Raw genomic sequence first — 4,030 nt, 5'->3', positions numbered from 1 at the left:
GGAGGAGGCCCTGGCAACGGAAGCTGCCAAGAGGTCGACGCAAGAGGCACGGCCGAGCCAGCCGTCCCAACCGAGGGTCCACCACGAAGACCTCACCGACGACTCAGGATCCAACAGGGAGGAGGTGCACCGAGTACAGCAGCGCACTCAAGCAGCCCACATACCACAGCTGCCTCGACAAGAAGGAGGGAACTGCGCAAGCTGTGGAGAAAGTCACGAGAGGAGGACCTGCCGTTTCCGCAACGCAGAGTGCAGGCAGTGCAGAAAATTGGGACACATCGCCCGGGTGTGTCGGGCTCGGCCCACCCGATGCCAGGCATCAGATGACCAATCCAAGAGCCCCAGGTCCCGGGGCCCAACGCACCAAGGCAACTCGACGGAGCTCACGGACTTCCAGGTATACCAGTTGCCCACCCCAACGTAGAGAAAATTTATGTAGAGGTACAGATAGAGGGGGCCCCATGCCGCATGGAGCTTGACACGGGTTCAACTCTATCCATAATCTCGGCAAGGACCTTAAGGACACTGTGTCCTACTGGGGGTCCCAAACTCAGGCCGGCCCCATTCACCCTCCGGGACTTCCAGAAACGTAAGATCCCCACATTGGGGGTGGGGACCTTCAGGGTGCAATACCGAGGGCGGACGCGGCAACTGGACTTGCTTGTGGTCAAGGGCCCCTACATTAGCTTACTGGGATTGGCATGGTTTGGACCACTGGGGCTAGCCGTCACCGGGGTGAACCACACGAGCTTACAAGTGGACGTGGACGCCATATGCAAGGAATTTCCGGGGGTTTCCAATGGGAAATTGGGACAGTATACGGGGCCCCCCATTGCTCTACAGCTTGACCCCGCAGTACGACCGGTCAGGCTCAAGGCCTGCCGGGTCCCGTTCGCCCTGAAACCCCGTATAGACGAGGAATTGGACCGACTCGTGGAGCAAGGAGTGCTGGAGCCGGTGCCTAATGCCCCCTGGGAAACCCCAATCGTCACACCCGTCAAGCCTAATGGTTCGGTCCGCATCTGCGCAGACTACAAATGTACCATAAACAAGGCCCTCACGGCCCATGCATACCCAGTGCCAGTGGTCAGCCATGTCCTTGCCACCCTGGCTGGGTCGAAAATTTTTGGCAAGCTGGACTTGGCCCAAGCATATCAACAGCTGCCAGTAGATGAGGCCACAGCAGAGGCACAGACGATTGTGACGCACAGAGGAGCGTTCAGGGTAAAGCGGCTGCAATGCGGTGTCAGCGTGGCACCAGGCATCTTCCAGAATCTAATGGACTCTCTCCTTAAAGGGATTCCTGGTGTCACCCCCTTCTTCGATGATGTGTTGATTGCCGGGCCCACACCAGAGGAGTTTGAGGACCGCCTCCGCACCGTTCTGCACCGTTTCCAGACGGCGGGTCTCAAGGTGAAGCGGGAAAAATGTCTACTAGGAGTGCCTCAGGTGGACTTTCTGGGATTTATGGTGGATGCAGAAGGGGTCCACCCGACTGGGGACAAGGTACGGGCCATTTGTGATGCCCCAGCGCCCAAGAACAAGACTGAACTTCAGGCCTTCTTGGGACTATTGAACTTTTACCATTCCTTCCTTCCCCACAAGGCGGCGGTAGCGGAGCCCCTACACAGACTCCTGGACAAGCGGGCCCCTTGGGTGTGGGGCCAGCGCCAGGAGGCTGCATTCCAGGCAGTCAAGGACTTGCTTGTCTCAAACTCGGTCTTGGCACACTTCGACGAGAGGCTGCCGGTGGTGCTAGCATGCGACGCCTCGCCCTATGGCATTGGCGCTGTCCTGGGACACCAACTCCCAGATGGAAGAGAGGTACCGGTGGCATACTTTTCCCAGACACTCAACGCAACTGAGCGGAACTACTCACAAATCGACAAGGAGGGTCTGGCAATCGTGAAGGGAGTAAAAAAATTCCATGATTTCTTGTACGGGCGGCCCTTCACCGTGGTGACTGACCACAAGCCGTTGCTTGGCTTGTTTGCCCCCGAAAAGCAGACCCCCCAAGTGCTGTCTCCTCGCGTCCTCAGGTGGTCAATTTTCCTTGCCAGCTACCAGTATGCACTGATTCACCGCCCTGGGAAGGCGATGGGCCATGCGGACGCCCTCAGCAGGCTACCACTACCAGAAACAGGCCCCGACCCAGCACCTGCACAAGAGGTTATGAGCCTGGAGCTGCTTCCCGACCGCCCCATTCAGGCACAAGAAGTTGCACACCATTCCAAGAAAGATAGGGTCATCTCCCGGGTCCTGGACTGGGTGTGGAGGAGATAGCCCAACAGCAGCCCCGGGCCAGAATTCGCCGGCTACACAACCCGCAAACATGTACTGTCGGCCCACAAGGGGTGCCTGTTATGGGGAAGCAGGGTCGTTGTTCCCCAGCCCCTCCGCAAAAGGGTCCTCACAGCCCTACACGAGACACACCCAGGGGTAGTAAGAATGAAGGCCCTTGCCAGGAGTTATGTGTGGTGGCCAGGGATCGACGGAGAGATAGAGGCCTGGGTCAAACACTGCCAGGCCTGCCAAGAATCCTGCCCAGATCCCCCAAGGGCCCCAGTCCAGTCCTGGGAGTCTGCCCGAGCACCATGGTCATGCCTGCATGTGGACTTCGCTGGCCCCTTTCAGGGGAAAACATTCTTCATAGTGGTGGACTCCTACACCAAATGGCTGGAAGTCGCACTGGTACCGTCCACTTCTACGTCCGCAGCCATCCGTGTACTACGCAGGCTGTTTGCAACCCGTGGGCTCCCTGACACTCTCGTCTCAGACAACGGGACTGCATTTACGTCAGGAGAATTCCAAACCTTCACAGCGCAGAACGCCATCCGCCACATCCGTTTGGTGCCATTCCACCCTGCCACCAATGGCCAAGCAGAACGCATGGTGGGGACCACCAAGGACACCCTTCGCCGCATGACGCAAGGGGATTGGGAGTACCGCATTGCCACATTCCTTCTAGCACAGCACAGCACCCCCAGCTCAACGACTGGCCGGAGCCCCGCTGAACTACTAATGGGTCGGCGCCTTGCAATCAGATTGGACCGCCTTCACCCCGATAGAGCTCAGGATGAGGTAGTGGTGGGGGAAGGCAGGAATCCCCGGACCTTCGAGGCCCAGGATCCAGTGTATGCAAAGAATTTTGGGACAGGCCCTGCATGGGTACCCGCCACAGTCACCAGGGTCACTGGCCCCGTGTCGTATGAGGTGCTAACAGATGGGGGGCAATGCTGGCGCCGCCACTGCGACCAGATACGGCGACGATTCCCGGGGGAAAACCAGGAGGAGGAGGACAGGTCAGAGGAGTCCCAAGGGAACAGTGGGGCAGTGAGGCCCATAGAGCAGGAGGGGCAAGCAGGAGAGGCAGAATCAGTAAATACAGAGAGGACCCGTGAGGCCGAAAGGACACCAGAACCAGAACCACGACTGAGCGAGCCGGTTGCGCCAGACCAAACAGCCCCATCACAGCCAGCATCCTTGGAACACGAGCCAGAACCTGAACCCCGGACCAGGGAACACCCCAGGCCGCAATGCACATGTAGGCCGCCGGCGTACCTTGAGGACTATGAATGCGACCTCCCGGGCAGGACTGGAACTTAGAGGGGAGGGGTGTTATGTACCCCTTGAATAGGATCCAAACTGCAGCAGTCTGATTGGTCCTAGAACAATAGGATCCAAAAGGCAGCAGTCTGATTGGTCCTAGAACAATAGGATTCAGAATGCAGCAGTCTGATTGGTCCTAGAACAATGCAGCAGTATGATTGGTTGGCAGGAACCACCCAATCATGCTCCAGATAGAAGTGAATCCACAACCTGATTGGCTTACAGTAGAATTCCGGAATTAGCCAATCATGTGTAGCCCATTGTGTAAATAATGTATATAAAGCAGATGCTTTGAGGGGACTTTCATTCATTCCTCCTCACCACTATGAGCTGAATAAAGAGCATGAAATCACTTTGCGACTCTGAGTATATTTCAGAAAATGTTGAAGTAAATTAAATTCAGCATTATACAAATACATCT

General features: G+C 56.9%; 1 pseudogene; it reads left to right on the top strand.

The window, feature by feature from the left end:
• Positions 1-615: 615 nt before the first annotated feature.
• LOC128410683 (uncharacterized protein K02A2.6-like) lies at positions 616-3,607 on the top strand (annotated as a pseudogene).
• The last annotated feature ends 423 nt before the right edge of the window (positions 3,608-4,030 follow it).

Source organism: Podarcis raffonei, chromosome 3, assembly GCF_027172205.1.
Source record: "Podarcis raffonei isolate rPodRaf1 chromosome 3, rPodRaf1.pri, whole genome shotgun sequence".
Classification (NCBI taxonomy): domain Eukaryota; kingdom Metazoa; phylum Chordata; class Lepidosauria; order Squamata; family Lacertidae; genus Podarcis; species Podarcis raffonei.
The sequence above is the reverse complement of the archived record's forward strand: the minus strand, read 5'-3'. Positions and strand labels throughout refer to the sequence as shown.